General features: G+C 49.9%; 1 pseudogene; it reads right to left on the bottom strand.

Annotated features, from left to right (window-relative positions):
- Nucleotides 1-13,825: 13,825 nt before the first annotated feature.
- LOC140208869 (U2 spliceosomal RNA) lies at nucleotides 13,826-14,033 on the bottom strand (annotated as a pseudogene).
- Nucleotides 14,034-23,624: the final 9,591 nt, after the last annotated feature.

Below are 23,624 nucleotides of genomic sequence, written 5' to 3' on the forward strand. Positions count from 1 at the left end.
CTCCTGTACTCAGTACTTTGGTTCATGAAGGCCAATATGACAAAATCTTTCTTTCCGTCCCTATTTAACTGTGACACCACTTTCAGTGAATTATGGACATGTATTCCCAGATCCCTTTCTTCTACAGCACCCCTCAGTGCCCGACCATTCCCTGTGTAAGACCCAGGTCCTATCAAAATGCAACACCTCACACTTGTCTCCATTAAATTCCATTTTGCATTTCTTAACCCATTATTCTAGCTGATCCAGATTGCACTGCAAGCCATGACAGTCTTCCTCGCTGACCACTACACCCCAATCTTGGTGTCATCCACAAATTTGCTGATCCAGCTAACCATGTTAACATTCAGATTACTGATACAGACGACAAAGAACAACAGATCCAGCTCTGATCCCTGTGGCACACCACTAGTCACAGGCCTCCGGTCAGAGAGGCAACCATCTACTGCCACACACTGGCTTCTCCCAAAGACAGTGACTCATCCAATTTACTATCTCATCTTGAATGCTGAGTGACTAAACCTTCTTGACCAGCCTCCCATATGAGACTTTGTCAAGTGCTTTTGCTAAAGTCCATGTAGACAACATCCACTGCCTTGCCTTCATCCACTTTCCTGATAACTCCCTCGAGAGACTCTATAAGATTGGTGAGACATGACCTACCGTGCACAAAGCCATGCTGCCTATCCTTAATCAGTCCACATCAATCCAAATACTTCTATATCTGGCTCCTGCACACACATTCCAATAACTTTCCCACTACTGATGGGCTCACCAACGTATAATTTCTAGTTTATTTTTAGAGCCTTTCTTGAACAGCGGAACAACATTGGCTGTTCTCCAATCCTCCAGTACCTCACCTGTCACAAACGATTATTTAAATATCTGTGCTTGGGCCCCGACAATTTCTGCACCTGTCTGCCACAGAGTCCCAGGGAACAACTTGTCAGGCCCTGGGGATTGATCCACGCTAATTTGCCCTAAGACAGCAAACACCTCCACCTCTGTAATCTGTACAGGGTCCATGAAGTTGATGCTGCTTTGCCTCACTTCTATAGACTCTGTGTCCATCTCCTGAGTAAATTCTGATGCAGAAAAAAATCTCCCACATCTATTTAGTCTCCTCATATGGATTACCATTCTGATCTTCCAGAGGATTAATTTATTCCTTTGCAATCTTTCTGCTCTGAACATATCTGCAGAATCCCCGAGGATTCTCCTTCACCTTGTCCGTTGGGGCAACCTCATGCCTTCTTTTATTTCCTTCATAAGTGTTCACTTGAATTTCCTGTATCTCATAAGTATCCCATTTGTTCCTATCTGCCTGTACCTGGTATGCACCTCCTTTTTATTGATCTGGGAGATGAAGCACAAAGGGCTGATAGAGCTGCATGGTGTGAGGTGGGGGTAAGGGGGGTTAAACTAAAGTTGCAGGGGGAATGGGAGCCTGAATAACAGAACAGATAGTGGAAGGATTGTGGAGACAGTTGTTGTTCAGACCTCAGACAAAGTCAGGAATGAAAAAGTTGAGCATGGTGCAGTGAATATGCTGAGCCCTGTATATTTCAATACAGGGAGCAGCGTAGGAAAGGCGGATGTGTTCAGGGCATGGATCAACACCTGGAATTTAGATACTAGGATCTGGCAACTGTGGACTGGGACAGGCTGCTTTATGGAAAAGGTGTGCTTATTAAATGGGAGGCCTTCAAAGCAAAATTTTGAAAGTACAAGGCGGGTATGTGCCTGTCAGAATAAAAGGTAAAGATAGAAACTGTAGAGAATCTTGGTTTTCAAGAGATATTGAGACCTTGGTGAAGCACAAAATGGAGTTGCAGAACAGGGATAGGCAGGTAGGTTCTTATGGAGTATAAGAAATGCAAGAGAACACATAAGAAGTAAATCAGGACGGCTAAAAGAAAGCATGAGATTCCCCTCACAGAAAAGATGAAGGATCATCCTCAGGGATTCTGGAAATAGCTTAAGAGCAAAAGGATTGCAAGGCATAAAGTTGGTCCTCTGGAAGACCAGAATTGCAATCCACGTGTGGAAGCAAAGCAGATGGGGGAGATCTCAAATATATTTTTCATCCCATTTACTCAGGAGATGGACACAGGGTCTGTGGGAGTGTGGAAAAGCGGCATTAAAACCGTGGACCCTGTACGGATTAAAGAATAGGAGATGTTTGCCATCCTGAGGCAGATTAGGCTGGAGAAATCTCCAGGGCATGATGAGGTGCTCCCTCAAACCCTATGGGAGGCAAGTGCAAAAATTGTCGGGGCCCTAGCAGAGATAATTAAATCATCCTTAGTGACAGGGGATTATCAGAGGATTGTAGGATAGCCAAAGTTATTTCGCTGTTCAACATAGAACATAGAAATCTACAGCATATTCTAGGCCATTCAGCCCACAATATTCTGCCAACCATGTAACTTACTCTGGAAACTGCCTAGATTTCCCCAGTACATAGACCTCTATTTTGCTAAGCTCCATGTACCTATCAAAGAGGCTGTTAATAGACCATCTTGTATCTGCCTCGACCACCACTGCTGGCAGTGCATTCCACGCACCCACCACTCTCTGTGTAATAAAACTTACCCCTGACATCTCCCAGTATCTATTTCCAAGCACCTTAAAACTATGCTCCCTCATGTTAGCCATTTCAACCCTGGGGAAAAGCCTCTGGCTATCTACGTGATCAATGCCCCTCATCATCTTATACACCTCAAAAAGGCTGTAATCATGAACTAGGGAATTATACATTGCTTTGAGGATTTGTTGGAAGTATACAAAATTATGAGGGTATAGATAGGGTAAGTGCAAACAGCTTTTTCCACTGAGGTTGGGTGGGATGACAACCAGAGGTCATGGGTACGTAGGGAAGGTGAAAATTTAATGGGAACATGTGGAAAAGCTCGTGAGAGTATGGAATGAGATGTCAGCACAAGTGGTGAATATGAGCTCTTTTTCACAAATAAGAGAAGTTTGGATGGGAGCCTGGATGACAGGGGTATGGAGGGCGATGGTCCCGGTGCAGATAGTTGCGTTACAGATTAAATGTTTTTTCGGCATTAACTAGATGGGCCAAATAGCCTGTTTCTGTACGGAAGTCCTCCATGTTCCTATGACAAAGAAGCTGGCCAAAGTTGGTTGGAAGGGAAAAGGTAGGAGTGACAATGGAGCAGCAATGGCTGGAGTTTCTGGGAGCAATTCGGGAGTTGAGTGATAGATACATCCAAAAGAAGTGGAAGCATTGGAAAGGCAGGAGGACACAACCGTGGCTGAAATGAGATGCCAAAGCCAACATAAAAGCCAAAGAGAGGGTAAACAAAGGAGCAAAAACTATTAGGAAGCTTTTAGAAACCAACAGAAGATGAGTAAAAAAAAGTCAGCTGAGCATAGGGTGTGGAATTATGACATTGTAGTCATTAATGAGTCTTGGTGGCACCCAACAGTCTCAGGCATTTAGGGGAACAAAATATCCGGGGCCTCAATATCTCTTGAAAACCAAGGTTCCCTGCATCAGTTACCTTTCAACTTTTATTTTGGCAGGCATATACAAACTAGGCACCCTCAAAACTTCACTTCCGAAGGCCTCCCACTTACCAAGTACTCCTTTGCCAGAAAACAGCCTGTCCCAAACCACACTTGTCAGATCCTTTCTGATACCATCAAAATTGACCTTTCTCCAATTTAGAACCTCAACCCATGGTCCAGACCTCTCTTTTCCCATACTTACTTTGAATCTCATGGGATTATGATCACTAATTTCTGTCACCAGCCCTGGATCATTTCCTAACAGCTTATTGCACACTTCTACATCAGGAATTCTAATTACTGATTAAGGGCACATTTGACAAACTCTACCCCATCTAGTCCTTTTACAGTATGGGAGTCCCAGTCAATATATGGAAAGATAAAATCACTTACTGAATCAACCTTTGTTTCTTGGCATGGTCTGCCATCTCTCTACAAATTGGTTCCTCTAAATCCCTCAGACTGTTCGGTGCAACCAAGTCCCAATAATGGCTACAATATCATAATTCCCTGTCCTGCGCTCATCTGGCTTTCCTGCGATGCTTCTTGCATTGTGATATACACAGCTCACTACATTCATCACACCATGCTCAACCATTTGATTGCTGAACCTATCTGAGGTCTGAACAACATCTGACTAGTGTCAAGAAAACAAACTCTCCCTCATGGTCACAAAAACAAAGGAGCTGATTGTGGATGACAGGAGGAATGGAGACAGGCTAACCCCTATTGACATCAATGGATCTGGGGTTGAGAGGGTGAACAGCTTTAAGTTCCTCGGCATAAACATCACCAAGGATCTTACGTGGTCTGTACATACCGGCTGTGTTGTGAAACGAGCACAACAGCACCTCTTTCACCTCAGACGGTTGAAGAAGTTTGGGATAAGGCCCCAAATCCTAAGAACTTTCTACTGGGACACAATTGAGAGCATCCTGACTGGCTGCATCACTGCCTGGTATGGGAACTGTACTTCCTTTAATCACAGGAACCTGCAGAGAGTGGTGCAGATAGCCCAGCACATCTGTAGATGTGAACTTCCCACTATTCAGGACATTTACAGAGACAGGTGTGTAAAAGGGCCCGAAGGATATTGGGGACGCAATTCACCACAACCACAAACTGTTCCTGCTGCTACCACCCAGGAAACGGTACCACAGCAAAAGGACCAGCAGGCTCCGGGACATCATCTTCCACCAGGCCATCAGACTGATTAATTCATGCTGATACAATTGCATTTCTATGTTATATTGACTGTCCTATGTACAAACTATTTATTATATATTACTATAAATTACACATTGCACATTTAGACATAAAAGTAACAAAGATTTCTACTCCTCATGTATAGGAAGAATGTATGTAATAAAGTCAATTCAATTCAATCTCTCCACTATCTGTTCTGTCATTCTGGTTCCCATTCCCCCTACAACTTATTTTAACCTCATCACCCCTCACCCCACACTAGAAGCATTACCACTAGGATATCAGTCCCCTCTTGTTCTGTTCCGCTAAATACCGAATCCCCTATCAGCCCTTTGACTTTCCTCTGCCAGGTAATCCCCCCAACAGTTTCTAAAGTGGTCCACCTGCTGTTGCGTGGGATGGCAGCAAGAGTACTCTGCGATGGCTATTTAACCTCATTCCCCTTCCTGACTCTCACCCAGTTTCCTGTGTCCTGCACCTTGGGTGTAACTCACCTCTCTTCATGTCATATCTATCACCCCCTCCGACTCCTGGATGATTCGGAATTCATCCATTTCAAGTTCCAACTCCGTAAAGTGCAGGGTTACAAGCTGCAGCTGGATGCACATCTTGTAGGTGAGGGCATCAGGGACACTGGAGGTCTCCCCACCTTCCCACCAATGTCCCCTCTAATTTGTAATGACCAGTGTGCACATAAAGCTTATACTGTGCATTCTTTTAACCAGTGACATGTGCATAATGAATTTTATATAGCGAGGTATTTATTTCAACAGCCAGCAAATCACTGTCAGTAAGAACTTTGATCTCCTCTGGGTTCGATCGAGTTCATCTACACTCTCACACAATTTATGTAGCAGGCCTGTAACGGGTAATAAAGGATTTTCCCACCAGAGCTTTTGCACATTGTCCATATGTGTTTCTCTTGCTAAATGACACTTTAAAAAGTCAGAATTCCAAATATCACACCACTTCGTCCCACTTGTAAATTCTCCAGCAACTTTTGCATCACCACAATACACACAGGTAACACCAGTTTCTGTATTGTATATAAATATTTCCCCTGAACCCTCCCCCAGGTGACTGACGGTGGTGAACTCAGTGATGGCAATGCCAATGCATATGAAGGGAAGGGCAGTAGTCTGTCTCATTGGAGTCTGGCACATTTGTGATGTGAAAGCTACTTGTTGCCCTGGACAAAGGTGTTTGATATCATTATGTACCCAGAGAGAGTGGGACAAAACATGTTCTCACGGGTAGAAAGTCCAGAACAAGAGGGGGTGGAACAAGCAACAGACACAAAATGCTGGAGGAACTCAGCAGGCCAGGCAGCATCTATGGAAAAGAGTACTAATGCTGAGTTCCTCCAGCAATTTGTGTGTGTTGCTCGGATTTCCAGCATCTGCAGATTTTCTCTTGTTTGTGACTGGAGGCAGAACAAAGGTGATTTTCACAACAGCTGATGTAAAAGATTTTGTTCCCTTTCTCCGAGTTCCCGATCCTTGCATTTAGACAGCTGGAGCTCAGCTCTGTCTGAGAGACCCATCGGTTCCCATTCCCTCATCAGCCGGAAGCTCCCCGGGGCCCGTGTACGGATGGTGGGGCTGAGAGAGAGGGAAGAGAGCAGGACTGTCCCGGGATTGCGGGTCACGGAGTCCGGAGTCACAGCATCGCCCCGAGATTCTCGCTTACCTGCGCCCGATCCTGGAGCCGTGATCCCGAGGCCTTTGTGTACTACGCGCATGCGTGATATTCACCAACGTCATCAACCTTGACGCCTGCGCATTTGATCAATGCTTCAGCGCCGGCGAAATTTTTAACGCAGGCCCTTATGGGTAATCCCGGTGCCATTAATAGTTTCTGCAAGCACTCGTTCCTTGTCCACCTCAGTTTTTTTGTGTATATAGAATACTCAGCAACTGTTTTAACGCAGAAAGCGGCTCCCGTAAACAATATACTCAATATCAACATGTATCTAATGCCAAAGTACAATCCTCTTAAAAATATAGATATAAAACACAAGGGGTTCTGCTGTTACTGGAAATGCAGAGACGCACACACACAAAATGCTGAAGCAACTCTGCAGTTCAGGCAGCAACTAAGCAGAGGAGCACACAGTCTAGGCATTCTGAAGGAGCTCGGCCTAATCGTTGTCTATTTATTCCTCTCCACATTTGCTGTCTGATCTGTTGATTTCCACCAGTAATTTGCAGAATTTAACCACACTTTTTTCAGTTAACCAGTTTCCAGATGTTTCTGATCCTTCATTTGTAGCCACATGCTGCCGGTCTGATTCACTTCCTCCTCGTCCTTGTAAATGATAGGCCCCATTTCCTTTTGGAGCCCCAAAGCCCTGACTCAGGATGCCAACTCTAGTTTCTGACTCTGCTCCATCGAACATTCACTCGCTAGTCTGCTGTCGGACTTCACAGGCGCATTGCAACAACCCAACTGTCTTTGTAATTACTGAAAATGACACGAAATGTTGAAAAGAGCAGCGGAGAAGGAATTTAACCCCCTTAGTCCAGAGTCCTGAGGAATGTCAAAGCTACAGTGAGCTCATCATCTGATTCAAACTGGAGAAAATCATGCAGGGAATTCGTACAGGTGTATAAAATCATGAGAGGCATTGGTCGTGGAATAGCCAGTTGCTTTTTCCCTGGACTGAAATGGCGAACACTCGGGGGCAGAGCGTTAAGGTGTTTGAAAGTATTTGCAAGACAGAAGTCAGAGCGGTGGGCGTATGGAATGCACTGCCGGTGATGGTGGTGGAGGCGGATGCAATTGAGTCTTTAAAGAGAATAGATAGGTACGTGGAGCTTAGAAAAATAGAGGGCTATGTGCGACGGTAATTCTAGGCTGTTTGGAGAGTAGGTTACATGGTCGGCACAACACTGTGGGCCGAACAGCCTGTACTGTGCTATTGATTTCTATGATTCTATGAAATTCAAGGGAAGTCTGCTATCGCACGGAGTGGTGACTAGCTGCAACCTGTCATCACAGGGAGAGTGAGAGGGGAACGGCAGGGATGGATTTTAAAATACTGATATGGAACAGAAACATGGGCAGGGACCAGATGGGCCGAGTGGCCTCTCTCGTGTACATTGTGAGTGTGGTAGAGACAGTAAGTACCTGAGACACGGGATTTGATACAGAACCGATTTATCTTTCACAGATTCACAACATTAAACATCAGTCTACTTTCAGGCTAATTATCAGCAGAACGAACTCCTCCAATGCTCAGTGACCAGGGTTCAGTACTGGGTGCGATGAGCAGCCGCAAGAACTGCAGATTCTGACAGTAACAGTCCCTCATGAACCTGCAGCTGCCTTCAGTCACCGTGATGGTTAAACATTTAACACGGATCTAATTTGAACTTCCTCCCTGATGTGAAGTTTCTGGTGTTGCAGCAGCTGTGAAGATTGAGTAAAACTCTTTGCTCACTCTCGACAGAAATGTGGCCTCTATTTATTGTGAACTCACTAGAGACAGTAAGTACCTGTTGTGGCTGTGATTCCCATACACAAATCCTTTGACTTTTCTACACTGCTAAAAGTTTACAAAGCACGTCAGTGGGTGAAGGACATTTCAACTGAGATAATTTTAGTCTCCATGGTGCCTTCTGGTAAAACACTGTCACAACTCAAAACAATTTGGAGGAACAAGATTTCATCTTCTAACTAGCTACAGTTCCGGCATCAGGCACAATAAGAAACGTTCTGCTTCCCTCTCGGTATCAAAATGGATCATTCCTCCCCTTCATCAGTCTGTGACTTGGCTCAGTTTGTCTGTCTCCTTTGCATTCTGAGCATGTGCCACACACCTACTAAGATCACATTTTATTTACACGGCTGTGACTGGAGACTTTCTGATTATTATGTCCCTCCTGGCATTTGACGGTGGTAAACTAGGAGCCAGCAATGGTATTGACCCTCAGGAGTACCTGATTAGATTTTCTCTTTGGAGACCGATAAACTGCCGGTTGTGTGTGGTCGGATGAGTGGGTCGTTTTCAGACCGGAAGGAGGTAGCGTTTAGAGTACCCCAGAAATCAGTCCCTGACCACAGTTCTTCACAGTTTAATGGCCTGGCGGAGGCAGCGAGACGTGAGATGTCCCAGTCTGCTGGTGACGCAGAAAGAGCGGAGTTGGGGGAGGGGAGGCTATTCACATACTCTTTCGTAGTTTTGCAATCTGTACACAGTGCACTGTGGGGCTGCAGTGGCGGGTTCCATTGCTGGGATCAGTGCACAGTCACTGTGGGCTATGAGGATTTTGTGAATAAAGTGCCGTTCTTCTGTTTAGTATCTCAAGCCGCAGAGCAAGCCCATCGTTGGTATACTTAAGTTGTATTTATGGCGTTGTGATAACGAGATGATAGCCCTCCACGACCTCTCTGTCCTTTCCTTTCAATATTCGACTTCACTCGTAAATCTGTCATCCGATGCATTGACATAGAACTCGCTAATACAAAAGTTAAATTTTCTCACCAACAACCCTATGGCTTCTAAGCAAACAACGTTACTTTATTTGCTAATTATATTTTGTGATAATTAGTGAGTGCAACCGTGTCATATTATTAAATTAAGTATTATATGTTTTATTGTACCAGTTACACACTGAAATGCAGTGATAGGCTATAATCTTGTTAATGTCTTAACTATCACTACATTTCTGTGGAGCTCTGGAATTCATAAATTTCTTTCATCTTGGTTTAGTGCTTGACATTGTAAGAAGCCCTATTCATATATATATTCACAGATTCACAGGTGCAGTGTCGCCTCACCTGGAAAGATGTTTGGACAACGGAGAGAGTTCAGCCGTCCGGCCCTTTCACTGTGACACCCCGAACTCCACATCAAATCCGTCCAAACCAATCTGGGTGAACTTTAATGACCAATAAATATAATTCCTCTCAGTGATCAGCTGTCTGAGTGATCCCCTGACTCTGAGAGGAAGGGGTGTCTATGGTCCACATTGTCAGGGTGTTGAGTTTACCAGGAGACAGAGACTGCAGGGACGAGAGGTTTTCTGTTGACTAATACACTGTGTGTGGACCCCGCTGGCAATTCTGGTGTTGTGACCCGATGGAGACAAACACCAGGCTGCCCACTCCACCAACAACACGGCACAGCCGGACACATAACAGGGGACTTTACATCTCACAACACTGGATTCAGTGATGAAACCCGGGATTAATGTTGTTGTCCCACCGAAATCATAAGAACCGTCCATTCAGGTGTTTTTAAATACGAGCGCTCCCCCACAGGTGACGTCACACAGACGCAACCACGCTCCTGACGTCACACATGGGTCCCCCACAGCGGGATCTGTCAGCACGTGCGCGGTGTCTTACGTCCCCGCGCGCTGGTGGACTCGAGCTTTATCGGTTTAACGGCTGGGCTACTAATCACGTGACCAGCCCCTCCCCCACTCCTGTCAACAGAGGAGTCTGGAGCTCCGCCATTCCCATTGGTGCGAAACGATGTCAATCACTGGTTGCAACCAATAGTGGAGGCGGACCAGCCGAGAGGGCGTTACCCCGCTGACTCCGTCTCCCGAACTTTCCGTCAGGGCGGGACAACCGTCAAAGTAAATGTCCGCTTTCTGATTTATTTCCATTTCCCTCCGAGGGAAGTTGGGGCGTTTGTGAAGCGTCTCCTGCGGCCGGAGTCTGATGTGTCGCTGAGAGGTAGGAGGAGACCGCTCGGCCCGTCGGTTTGATGCCGGTTCCCCGGGGAGGGAGAGGATGAAGACGGTGAGAGAGGGGGCGGACAGGATGTTTGTCCCGGTGGGGACAGGAGGGGCTCATCTGTGGAAATGTCTGAGCCCACGGTGGTGGCGATTCACCACATTGGGGGGCAAACACCGGCAGACTGTTGCCCTGCGAGCGGGGCCGATGGTCCGGGCAAAGTGACAATTATTTGTGTTTTGTTGAGACTGTACCGGGAATATGGTGTAAAATCCCGCTCCCCACACTAACACGGGTCACACAGACCAAAGAACAAACTGCCGGAGGAACTCAGTGGGTCGGGCAGCATCTGTGGAGGGAAATGGACCGTCAACATTTCGGGCCGAGACCCTCCCTCTGGACTGAGAGTGGACGGGAAATAGTCCGAGAAAAGAGGTGAGGGGTGGGGATGGGGCAAGAGCTGGGGAGTGAGAGGTGGATCCAGGTGAGGGGGAGGTGGGAAGGTGGAAATAGTGACGGGGGTGGGAGGTGAGTGGTTGGGGCAACACGGGGCTGCAGAAGATGGAAATTAATTCCATAGAGGATTAACAAAGAGATTAGAGAGTATTTGTTATAGAGAGTGCAATGAAGATTCACCAGACTGATCCCTGGAGTGGTGGGTCATCATATGAAGAAAGATCAAATGTGATAACCCTTTCATTTAGAGAATCGAGGACTGAGAGGTGAACACATTGAAATGCACAACATCATTACTGGCTGAACCAGGGATCCCAGTCTCTGAAAAAGGGGGTGGACTGTCCGGGACTGAGATGAGGGGAAATGTCTCCACTCCGAGGGGGGTGAATGTCTGTAAATCCCCACCACAGAGGGTGGTGAAGACTCAGTGATCATCCTCACATAAAACAGAGGCCGGCAGATGTGTGGAGACCGAAGGAATCGAGGAAATGAGGATCGGGCAGAAACATGTGGCTGAGATGGGAGAGCAGCCGTCATCTTGTTGATGGTTAGAGGGGCTGAATGGCCACCTCCTGCTGTTTCTCACTTGATGTTTCCTGTCCAGTGAGGCTGGAGGAATGTGAATAGTAATTAGTGTTCATACACATGGAGGGGTTTAAATGAAACCTGCACATTTCCTGTTTGGGTCTGAATTGAGTGATTAGATCAGACCGGACGCAGCTTTGTCATTGTGCCGACTCCAGATACAAAGCCAATGAAACGCAGTTGGCATCTGGACTGAGGGGGGGGGGGGGGGTCGGGACCGTCACGTGACGGCTCTGCCCATTTACCTGGCCGGAAACACGTCACCTGCCAATCAAGGTTTGACCCCGCCTCGCCCATCAATGCACACCTCACCATTGGCCTCGTTAATTAGCCTTGTACTTGGCCTCGGGTAATTGGCCTTTGTAATCAGTTTAACCCTGCTGGCACCGAGCCATTGGCTTCCCTGTGAATCACCTGGGCTGGACCTTCCAGACCTATAAAGCAGCCCACGTGTGCATGACCCTCTCTCTTTTGTGCTGCCTCCGAGGGACCACCCTGCTGTCCGTGAGTTGTGCTTTGAATAGGGTTGGGAGTGTGGATATTGTCCCTAAGCAGAAGAGCCGCGCCTGCACAAAGTCAAGGGTGGTTGTATACTTTGTCCCCACGCGATTTAATGTGATTTATTGCTGATCCGACTACTGTAAGTTGTGCGCGTGTTGCTTCCGTTGCCATTTTCCCCCGTTTGCCTTCTGTAAATAAAATCCTTCACTACCCAGACTGTGAGCCCAGAGCCCTTGACTTTGAGACCTGCAGAATCTGTTTCCTCACTGGCGCTGCGTGGGGAAAGTGTTCTTGAACAGGGGCAAAATGGCCAGTACAGGCACCGAGCGTAGGATTCCCGGCTGGACCGACGAGAGAGGGATTTGAGGCCTGGCGGACCACGGTAAACCGGTGGACTGGTCCGAGCAGTTGGACCCACGTTGCGAGCACCTGGCCGCGGGGCTGCTCCGGCTGTGGGATGAGGGGGGCCCCAACATGAGCCTCTCTGATCAAGAGGCGAGCGCCCCGGGGAGCCTGTCTGATCCACAACGCCCCACGGGCGCCGCAGCCGAAGATCCGGGTAGGCTCTACCCTGTGGGATCGGGTGGTGACCGCTGTGAGGGTCCGATACCCCACCCTCCTGGAGTGGGATCTACACCGGCGCCCGCAATGGGGTACGGTCAGTCAGGGCACCCGGGTTGTTAGAGAGTGGGCGCTGGTCAACGGCATCTACCAGGGAGCCTGCGACCGTAATTTTTTATAAAACACCCGGGTGACCGGTACCGTCGCAGGATACCTGGTCACCACCGCGCACCCCGATATAGTCAGTGATCCTGCCCCTCATGACACCAGCTAACGGGAGGACCGTGCGGGATGGTATCACCCTCCTTGAATAGATGCAGTGGGGGCAGAGGCAAGGGCTGGAGACAAGCCCTCCCCGTTTTACGCGCAGGCAGCTGTACATGGACATGGATCCCCAACCCTGACCTCTGCACCCTGTGGAAGGAGCTTTGTGGCGGTGGGGTGGTGGGCAACTGGGCGATTGCACTCATTCTCGTTATTTATCATCGCTGTGTGTATATTATGTTGTCTGCCAAATTTTTAAGAGCACGTCTGTCTTTCTTTAGTTCTGTATAGTCAGATATAGCGTTCACCTTATAAATAGAGTAAGATGTATTCCTTTCCTTTTCACTGCGGGAACGCCTGGCGAGTGGCGAGGCTGCCGAGGGGTGGACTGTGCTGACTGTCACGTGACAGCACTGCCCACGCCTGGTCAGAAGACACGCCCCCTGCCAATCAAGGATTGACCCCTCCTCGCCCATCACTGCACACCTAACCACCGGCCTTGTAATCAGCTTAACCCTGCCGGCACCGAGCCGTTAGCGTTCCTGTGCATTACCTGGGCCGGGCACTTCAGCCTTCCTGCATGAAAAGGGCTGGACGCTCTCTTTGCCTTTTCCGAGGGACCACTCTGCTTCATTCCAGGCTGAGAACCGTGGAACAGCGCTGGAGGAAATTGTTGGTAAGCTGTGCATTGAATAGGGTTGGTGATTGTCCCTGATAGCATTGAGCCGTGCCTGTACAGTGAAGGGGCTCGGGCATCGTATTGACTTTTCCCTTGGATGTGTGTGTGTGTGTACTTTATTCCCACGTTCGTTATTAATCGTCTGCGTGTGTTTTACTGCCGACCTGACTTTATCCACGACTGCTGTAAATTGTGTGCGTGCTGTTTCTGTTGCCATTTTCCCATGGTTGCCTTTGAGCTGCTTGTGTCCCCTCATTAAAAACAAATGTAGCCTGCGAAAAGTACGGGGCAGAAACAGGAAGCATGGAGACAACCGGATTCTATTTTTCATTTGTTGTTAGTTTCCCCGAGGGGAGGTGCACCGTTCCCGGAGGCACTGCAATACCGGGTCGATGCGCGGAGTGGACGGAGCAAGCCCCTATTCCATCTCCCTGTTCCAAAAATCAATTTAATATATGGTCCCCAGATAAGGGACGTATCAGATATTAAACTGATAAGAACAGATTTTTTTTTTTTTTTTTTTTTTATTTCAAAATATACTTTATTCAAAAATAAATATATACAATAAACCATTCAATAACTTTTCATCCTTTACATACGTTTCCATTATACTCAGTGAAATACCCGTGTTTATAGCCACCCACGTGGCACTCCAGTAGTTCAGCTTAGCATCTCATTGTTGAGGGGTATACTCCTCGCCCACCGACCCCTCCCACTCCCACGGGTGGAGAAACCTATACTGTGGTCCTTCCCCACCGGGCCCTTGCGGTGGCTGCACCGAGTTTCAGTGCGTCCCTCAGCACGTACTCCTGCAGCCGAGAGTGTGCCAGTCGGCAGCATTCTCCCACGGACATCTCCATGTGCTGGTAGATGATCAAGTTTCGGGCTGACCAAAGAGCGTCTTTCACCGAGTTGATGATCTGCCAGCAGCACCGGATGTTGGTCTCCGTGTGCGTCCCCGGGAACAGCCCGTAGATCAGAGAGTCCTCTGTCACGCAGCTGCTGGGGATGAAACGTGACACTAGCCCGTCCATCCTCCTCCACACCCTCTTTGCGAACTGGCAGTGTGCAAAGAGGTGGGTCACAGACTCCTCCTCACTGCAGTCCTCCCGTGGGCAGTGGGGTGCGGAGACGACGTTCCGGGCGTACAGGAGGGCTCTGACTGGGAGGGCCCCTCTCACCGCCAGCCAGGCGAGGTCTTGGTGCCTGTTGGTGAGATCTGGCGATGAGGCATTTTGCCAGATGAACTGGACAGTCTGCTCAGGGAACCACCCCACTGTGTCCATCACGTCCTTCTCCTGCAGTGCCTGCAGGACACTTCGTGCCGACCACTGCCTGATGGCCTTGTGGTCAAAGGCGTTCTCCTGGAAGAACTTTGCTACGTGGGATAGGTATGCCGGCAACGACCAGCTGACTGGGGCGTTGCGCGGGAGTGGGGCCAGACCCATCCTTCGCAGCCAGGGCGACAAGTAGAACCTGGGCACATAGTGGTACTTGGTGCCCACATACCTGGGCTCTACACACAACCTGATGCAGCCACATACGAAGCTGGCCATCAGGGTGAGGGCGACATTGGGGACGTTCTTGCCCCCGTTGTCCAGGGACTTGTGCATGGCGGTCCGTCTCACCCGCTCCATCTTGGATCCCCAGACGAATCTGAAGACAGCTCGGGTGATTTCCGAGCTGTAGGAGCGGGGGACGGGCCAGACCTGCGCCAAGTACAGCAGCCCTGAGAGCACCTCACACCTGATGACCAGGTTCTTGCCCGTTATCGACAGGGAGCGCCCTCCCCACAGTCCCAGCTTCTGTTTCACCTTGGCAGTCCGCTCCTGCCAGTTCTTGTTGCATGCCTCAGCCCCTCCGAACCAGATCCCCAACACCTTCACGTGGTCGGACCTGATGGTGAAGGGGACGCTGGATCGGTCGGGCCAGTTGCCAAAGAGCATGGCTTCGCTCTTCGTGCGGTTGACCCTGGCCCCCGACGCTAGCTCGAACTGTTCGCAGGTGCCAATCAACCTGCGAACTGACCTCGGGTCAGAGCAGAAGACGGTGACGTCGTCCATGTACAGGGAGGTTTTCACTTGGGTCCCTCCACTGCCTGGCAGCGTCACCCCTCTTATGCCCTCATCCCTCCTGATGGCTTCCACAAAGGGTTCTATGCAACAGACAAACAAGACAGGGGAGAGGGGGCAGCCCTGCCTGACTCCAGACCTGATGGGGAAGCTGTCTGTTTCCCACCCGTTGACCTGGACTGCACTACGGATGTCTGTGTAGAGCAGTCTGATCCAATTCCGGATTCCCTCCCCAAATCCCATTTTGGAGAGCACGTCCGCCATGTACGTGTGCGATATCCTGTCGAAGGCTTTCTCCTGGTCCAAGCTGACCAGGCAGGCGTCCACCCCCCTGTCCTGCACGTAGGCGATGGTGTCCCTCAGCAGCGCGAGGCTGTCTGAGATCTTCCTGCCCGGTACAGCACAGGTTTGGTCCGGGTGGATCACCTGTCCCAGAGCAGACTTGACCCTGTTGGCGATAGCCTTGGACAGGATCTTGTAGTCCACATTCAGGAGAGAGATGGGTCTCCAATTCCTAATGTCCTCCCTTTCCCCCTTCTGCTTGTAGATGAGGGTGATGATGCCCTTCCTCATGGACTCAGACATACTGCCGGCCAGAAGCATAGCGTTGTACACTTCCAGCAGGTCTGGGCCCATCCAGTTCCACAGAGCCGAGTACAACTCGGCCGGTAAGCCGTCGCTTCCGGGAGTCTTACCCGACCCGAAGGAACGGATGGAGCCTGTCAGCTCGTCCAGGGTCAGTGGCTGATCCAGACTCTCCCGCTTGCCGTCGTCTAAGACCTGCGTGATAGACGACAGGAAGTTGCGGGAGGCTGTGGATTCTGTGGCCTTTTCCTCGTACAGACCGGCATAGAAGGACTTGCAGATCCTCAGTATGTCGGTCTGCGAGGACGCGACTGAGCCGTCCTCTTCCTTAAGGTTGTGGATCACAGAGCTCCCCCTGTGCACCTTTTGGAAGAAGAAGCGTGAGCACGTCTCGTCCTGCTCCACGGTTTGGACCCTTGATCGGAAGATGATCTTGGAGGATTCAGCGGCGAGGTGCTGGGCTTGCCGGCCCTTCACCTCTCGCAGTTCCTCCCTGACATCCACCCCCTTCGACTGCAGAAGGAGAAGTTGCTGCAACTCTGTCTGGAGTTTACGCAGTTCCCTCTGCTCCTGCCTTGCCTTCTGAATACCCTTGCGGATGAAGAACCTCTTAATGTTCTCCTTGGTGGCTTCCCACCAGTGAACCGGGGAATCAAAGAAGGCTTTCAAGGTTCTCCAACCTGTGTACTCCCTCTCTAGTTCCTCGATGTTCTCTGGGGTCAGCAGCTTTACGTTCAGCTTCCACGTTCCCCTGCCTGCCTTCTGGTCCTCCCGTAAGTGACAGGTGGCTCTCAGAAGGCAGTGGTCAGAGAAGAACACCGGCGTGACGTCGGTGGACCTGACCGTGAGGGACTCAGACAGGAAGAGGAAGTCGATCCGGGAGCGGGCTGAGCCGTCCGATCGTGTCCAGGTGGCTTGCGGCTGTGCTCCACCTGTGGGGGTGCCAAAGGCGTCGCGCAGCTTGGCTGTCTTCACCGTTTCCCTCAGGAGTCTAGAGGTACTGTCTAGCCTGCCGTCGGCACTGCCGGGTCCTCCAGCCGCATCAATGGTGCAATTGAAGTCTCCGGCCAGAACGACCGGCTGGGTCGTCACCAGCAGCTGTGGGAGCTGCTCGAAGACGGCCAGCCGCTCGCTCCGCACGGGGGAGGCGTACATGTTGATCAGCCGGAGCGGAGTGCCCCGGTATTTGACGTCTGCTACCAGGAGGCGCCCCGCAACCACCTCTTTAACTTGGGTGATTGAGAAGTTGCCTCCCCGCAGCAGAATCCCCAGGCCGGAAGCGCGACAATCGTTGCCCCCCGACCACACCGACAAACCTTTTTTCCACCACCGTGACCACCTCCGGTAGTTACGGAGATGTGGTAGTCCACACTCCTGGAGGAAGGTCACATCGGCCTTTACAGTGTCCAGGTACTGGAGCGTGCTGACGCATCGCCCAGTACTCTTCAAACTTCGCACATTCAAGCACGCCAATTTAAGGTCTGCCATCGTTAAGTCTTTTATTTTGGCTGCTCTCCGTCCTCACTCTTGCCATCCTGAGCCTTCATTCCCACCGCCTTTGTGAAGTTTTCCACCTCCTGTGGGCTCAGGTACTGCTGGTAGTACTCCTCCGTGTGTGGCCGTTCTGGTTCTGGGTCTGGGCCCGGGGGGTTGCTGACTTCCTGGGCTGCTTCCCCTTCCGGCTGCTGGGTACCACCCGTGGCTCTGCTCCCGGATTCCCGGAGCTCTGTGCGTCTGCTGCTCTCCGCCTCCTGTACTTGGGGGGTGGCCAGCAGACTTTCTCCCCTCTCTCTCCTCCTCTCCACCTGTTCTGCCAGCCGCTTCTTCCGCCGGGGCTGCTGGCCTCCCCCAACTCCTTCCTCCTCTGAAGAGGACAGGGTACCAGGGGCTGCGTGGTTCCCTGCCCTTTTCTGGCGTTGCTCCGCCTTCTGTCGCTTGGCCGCCGCCTTTTGGGTCTGGCCGAGAAGCGATACCACAAATGTCCGGACCCTTTCGGATCTTGCTAGTCTTCCCTCTATTAAGTTGGACCGACTGTCTACAGGACACCGATTTATCCTACCTCTCTTCAACTTTTGAAGTAGGTTTGGTGTAACTTCGCTCAGTCTTTGACATAAGTTGTATTTTTCTCCCTTGTCGCGAAATCTCTTTCGGAATACAGCTGATCATGTAAAATAGCGGATATTCCGCCAACCAAATGAGAGAGGCGGCCCTGGTTTGTATGCAACTCCTCCTCCTCAGCTGTTCTGCCCGCCCTCTAGCGTCTGATGTCATTGCAAGCGTGATGACATTTACGGAAGGCGTTGCAGCGAGAGAAGCGAAGTTGCGGCCGGGTCGTTTGGCGAGCCTGGCGGGGCAGGTGATTGGGGAGGGGGTCCTCCGGAAACGGGAGGAGGGTGGCTAGGAACATCGGGTGGAAGCGATGGCTGGGGATTGCGAAGAAGGAGTGGGTTGTAAATGGGGTAAGTGAGGTCGTTTGATGGGGGACGATGGGTAGTTGAGTTGGTCGGGGAGAGGGACGGGATAGAGTCGGATGAAAGGGAGGGGGTAGGGTTGCAACTCGGACAATATTTAAGTGTGAGCTGGCATGTGGCAAATAACGGCATTGCAGTCAATGGATTATTTCCACAGAAAATAATCTAACCGTCCGGCTGGACTTCATTGGTAAAGAAAGCTTGTTGACCAGAACTGGTTCCATTAACAAATCGGCGATAATCGGGAGAATGTGGGTATACTACTTTCCTGACATCCGAAGGCCTTTCTGCCGTATCCCACCAGCCAAATACCGGAAGTAATTATGAACATTCCGTATTTGCCTAAGTTTGTCCAGCTCCATCCAGCATTTAACAACATTCTCCAACCTATGGCTTGTATCACTTACTACGTCTCCAAGGAGGAAAAAAAAAGGTGGAAATCTGGGGAAAAGAGGCATAAAATGCTGAAAAGGATTTGGTGGTAATGCAGCATTCTGTAGAGAAAGAAGCAGTTAATGATTCAGATGTGATTCTTAATCATGGCAGTGATCTTTCATCAGTTCTAAGAGCCATTAACCTGACACATTTGCTCTATTTCTCTGCAAAATGCTGACTGAAGTGGCAAGTATTCCCAGCACTTATTTTATTTCAAAAGATTGCCATTCCGTCGTTATATTATTCTCCCAGTTCCTTTCGTCCATCCCTGGGGAGCAATTTTTTTTTTGCAGGACCAGCCACAGATTAGCGTTTCAATAACCCTATGCAGTGAACTCTATTCGTTCAACACTATTGGTGTGATAGAAGAATACTAAGTTGTAGATTACAGAATGTTAAATAACCAGCATTGTAACATTCTGACTACTTTGCCTTTCTCCCGCTGTGGTTTGGGAACTTTAAAACTTGGCTGTTTGCAAGGCTGAAGTTTCTCAAATTTATTTTAATCATTTTCTTTTAAATGGTAGTGTAGCTGTGATTGAACAGGGAGATTGCTCTTCAGTGCCAGGGCACATCTCCTGGGCAGAATGTACTAGCCACAGGTCTTTATGATGCATGTTCTACGGGTCTATGGTGGCCAGTGCTATCATGTTTGCTGTTGTGTTCTGAGGCAGCAGGCTGAGGGTAGCAGACACCGACAGAATCAACAACCCCAGCATCTGCAGATTATTTTGTGTGAACAGAATCAACAAACTCATTCGTAAGGCCAGTGATGTTGTGGGGATGGAACTGGACTCTCTGACGGTGGTGTCTGAAGAGAGGATGCTGTCCAAGTTGCATGCTATCTTGGACAATGTCTCCCATCCACTACATGATGTACTGGTTGGGCACAGGAGTACATTCAGCCAGAGACTCATTCCACCGAGATGCAGTACAGAGCGTCATTCCTGCCTGTGGCCATCAAACTTTACAACTCCTCCCCTGGAGGGTCAGACACCCTGAACCAATAGGCTGGTCCTGGACTTATTTCCTTGCATAATTTACATATTACTATTTAACTATTTATGGTTTTATTATCATTTATGGTGCAACTGTAATGAAAACCAATTTCCCCCAGGATCAATAAAGTATGACTATGATTTTGGGTTACAGAGTTACCCTGGGACCAGCCTGCTGTGAGTTGCCAAGAGTACTGCGATTGGGATGCAAAGAAACTACCTGACACCATGGAAGAAGATTGAACCTTTCTCATTGAGTAAGGAAATGATTTGTAATCTGCCCTTTGGCTAGTGCCGCATTGAGTATAGTGAAGTAATTTGGTGTTGTTTTAAAATTTTGGGCTGTTTTTGGAGCGTTCAAAGGTAGACAGGTAAAACTTTCTCCACCACATTGATGACGTCATTGATGCTGTTTCCAGCTCCCGTGTGGAGCTCGTCAGACTTAGTCTGGAGTGAGCCCTGACGAAGAGTCTCGGTCTGAAACGTCGACTGTACCTCTTCCTAGAGATGCTGCCTGGCTTGCTGCGTTCACCAGCAACTTTTATGTGTGTTGCTTAAAATTCCAGCATCTGCAGATTTCCTCATGTTGTCGTCAGATTTGTCAACTTTCCCACCAACATACACCCCCTCTCTCAAATTTGCTTGGTCCATTTTCATGATCTCACTCCCCTTTCCTGATCTGTCTCTCTCTGTCTCCAGAAACGGATTACCTTCTGGCCTCTTTAACAAACCTACTGACTCCCACAGTTACCTTGTCCACAACAGTTACTTTCTGACATTAAATGGACCTATGGAAACTCTGCTCACACTCTCACTTTCAAGGATACTATTCCCTTCTCTCAGTTTCTTTGTCTCTGCTGCATCTGATTTTATGAGGAGGTTTTTCATGCTAGGACATCCAAGAAATCTTTTTTCAATCAATAAAGGGGTTTCCTGCCCACTGCAATCAATACAGAACTCACCCGTAACTCCTCCATTTCCTGCGCGTCTGCCCTCTCCCCATGTCCCCTCCACGACATAATAACGATAGGATTACCTTTTCTGCATCTGCCATTCACTGAAGCTCTGCATTCAACATATTCTCTGCAATTTCCACTATCTCCACCAGGATCTCACCACCAGGCACATCTTCCTCTCCACGTCCGTCTCCATTTATCACAGGGATCACTCTCGCTGTGACTCTCGTCTGCCAAACACCCTGCAACCACAATAAGTGTTACATCTATCCCTACACCTCTTTCATAATCACTCTTCCTCCCAGTGTAGCCTCCTCTACATCAGTGAGACCCAACTCAGTTTGGAGATCACTAACTGATGCACAAACACGAGGAATTCTGCAGATGCTGGAAATTCAAGCAACGCACATCAAAGTTGCTGGTGAACGCAGCAGGCCAGGCAGCATCTCCAGGAAGAGGTACAGTCGACGTTTCAGGCCGAGACCCCTCGTCAGGACTAACTGAAGGAAGGGTCTCGGCCTGAAACGTCGACTGTACCTCTCCCTAGAGATGCTGCCTGGCCGACTAATTGATACATCTTCACTCTTTCTGCTACAAGCAGGACTAGAGGAGGAGTACACAGGTTGGAAAACCTTGAAAACCTTTGATTCCCCAGTTCTCTGGTGGGAAGCCACCAAGGAGAACATCAAGAAGTTCTTCATACGCAAGGGTATCCAGAAAGCAAGCCAGGAGCAGAGGGAACTGGTCGAGGCAGGTTTGAGGTTGTCATTTAAAGTTAAATTGGACAGGAAAGGAATGGAAGGTTATGGGCTGAGTGCAGGTCGGTGGGACTAGGTGAGAGTAAGAGTTCAGCGTGGACTGGAAGGGCCAAGATGGCCTCTTTCCGTGCTGTAATTGTTATATGGTTATATGGAACTGCGTAAACTCCAGACAGAGTTGCAGTAACTCCTCCTTCTGCAGTCGAAGGGGGTGGATGTCGGGGAGGAACTGCGAGAGGTGAAGAGCCGTAAAGCCCAGCACCTTGCCGCCGAATCCTCCAAGATCATCTACCGATCAAGGGTCCAAACCGTGGAGCAGGACGAGACGTGCTCAGGCTTCTTCTTCCAGAAGGTGCACAAGGGGAGCTCTGTGATCCTCAACCTTAAGGAAGAGGACGGCTCAGTCGTGTCCTCGTAGAATGACATACTGAGGATCTGCAGGTCCTTCTATGCCGGTCTGTACGATGAAAAGGCCACAGAATCCACAGCCTCCCGCAACTTCCTGTCATCTATCACGCAGGTCTTAGGCGACGGCAAGCGGGAGAGTCTGGATCAGCCACTGACTCTGGTCGAGTTGACAGGCTCCATCCGTTCCTTTGGGTCGGGTAAGACTCCCGGAGGCGACGGCTTACCGGCTAAGTTGTACTCGGCTCTGTGGAACTCGATGGGCCCAGACCTGCTGGAAGTGTACAACGCTATGCTTCTGGCCGGCAGTATGTCAGAGTCCATGAGGAAGGGCATGATCACCCTCATCTACAAGCAGAAGGGGGAAAGGGAGGACATCAGGAATTGGAGACCCATCTCTCCTGAATGTGGACTACAAGATCCTGTTGAAGGCCATTGCCAACAGGGTCGAGTCTGCTCTGGGACAGGTGATCCACCCGGACCAAACCTGCGCTGTACCGGGCAGGAAGATCTCAGACAGCCTCGCGCTGCTGAGGGACACCATCGCCTACGTGCAGGACGGGGGTGAACGCCTGCCTGGTCAGCTTGGACCAGGAGAAAGTCTTCGACAGGATATTGCACACGTACATGGCGGATGTGCTCTCCAAAATTGGTTTTGGGGAGGGAATCCAGAATCAGATCAGACTGCTCGACACAGACATCTGTAGTGCAGTCCAGGTCAATGGGTGGGAAACCTCTCTCCCCTGTCTTGTTTGCCTGCTGCATTGAACCCTTTGCCGAAGCCATCAGGAGGGATGAGGGCATAAGAGGGGTGATGCTGCCAGGCAGTGGAGGGACCCAAGTGAAAACCTCCCTGTACATGGACGACGTCACCCTCTTCTGCTCTGATCCGAGGTCAGTTTGCAGGTTGATTGGCATCTGCGAACAGTTTGAGCTAGTGTCGGAGGCCAGGGTCAACCGCACGAAGAGCGAAGCCATGCTCTTTGGCAACTGGCCGGACCGATCCAACGTCCCCTTCGCCATCAGGTCTGACCACGTGAAGGTGTTGGGGATCTGGTTTGGAGGGGCTGAGGCGTGCAACAAGAACTGGCAGGAGCGGACTGCCAAGGTGAAACAGAAACTGGGACTGTGGGGAGGGCGCTCCCTGTCGATAACGGGCAAGAACCTGGTCATCAGGTGTGAGGTGCTCTCAGGGCTGCTGTACTTGGCGCAGGTCTGGCCCGTCCCCAGCTCCTGCAGCTCGGAAATCACCCGAGCTGTCTTCAGATTCGTCTGGGGATCCAAGATGGAGCGGGTGAGACGGACCGCCATGCACAAGTCCCTGGACAACGGGGGCAAGAACGTCCCCAATGTCGCCCTCACCCTGATGGCCAGCTTCGTATGTGGCTGCATCAGGTTGTGTGTAGAGCCCAGGTATGTGGGCACCAAGTACCACTCTGTGCCCAGGTTCTACCTGTCGCCCTGGCTGCG

This window comes from Mobula birostris, chromosome 13, assembly GCF_030028105.1.
Source record: "Mobula birostris isolate sMobBir1 chromosome 13, sMobBir1.hap1, whole genome shotgun sequence".
Taxonomy (NCBI): Eukaryota; Metazoa; Chordata; class Chondrichthyes; order Myliobatiformes; family Myliobatidae; genus Mobula; species Mobula birostris.